The sequence below is a fragment of the Idiotropiscis lumnitzeri genome, unplaced genomic scaffold (assembly GCF_059441095.1).
Source record: "Idiotropiscis lumnitzeri isolate Australia: NSW breed Sydney's pygmy pipehorse unplaced genomic scaffold, RoL_Ilum_1.0 HiC_scaffold_42, whole genome shotgun sequence".
NCBI lineage: Eukaryota > Metazoa > Chordata > Actinopteri > Syngnathiformes > Syngnathidae > Idiotropiscis > Idiotropiscis lumnitzeri.
In genome coordinates, this window is record NW_028283580.1 from 1,166,291 (window position 1) to 1,167,001 (window position 711).

Genomic DNA, 711 nt, shown 5'->3' on the forward strand with positions numbered 1-711 from the left:
AATGAAAAAATCAGAGCAGTAAAAGAACAAGCACAACATGAACATTACAAATCAGCAATCACTGACCACTGCAAAAGGGAAAACCACATCATGGACCGGGAGAAGGGCAGGGTCATCCGCACAGAAGAGAACAAACAACAGCGCTGGATCAGAGAGGCCATTGAGATCTGCAAGCGAGGCATAAAAACCATGAACAGAGACAAGGGAGCCTTCATCCTCTCTACCACCTGGACCAGCATCTTGGCGGAGTGAACGGACAGCGGGGGGCGTGACTTGCCTTCATTCTTGTGACAGGTAAGTCACGCCCTCATGGAACATCAACTGATAAAGACGGGTCACAAGACACCATCATGTGACACTCTGAAGAAGGCGAAAGACTTTCGTATTGTGACATGCTCAAGGCCTAAACACTCATCCGAGCAAATATAAGGTAGATTTTGTTAACCTGCCCGGAGAAAAACATCAACGAAAATAATTTGTATTTGTTTTAACCAGTTGGTGGCGCTACCACTGCGATCAAAAATAAGTTGGCAGCCGTCTTCAGGGCCTGAATATCCTCAAATGTGAAAGATTTCCAGAAGATGGATCATCTGAATCATTTTGCAGGAACTTTTGTTGCCACGGAGAATAATCAGACTCTGCGGCACCGTAATAGCCACGCCCTTTGAAGGAAAGTCATAAAAATAGGGATAGAGTAAGATCAATGTCTTG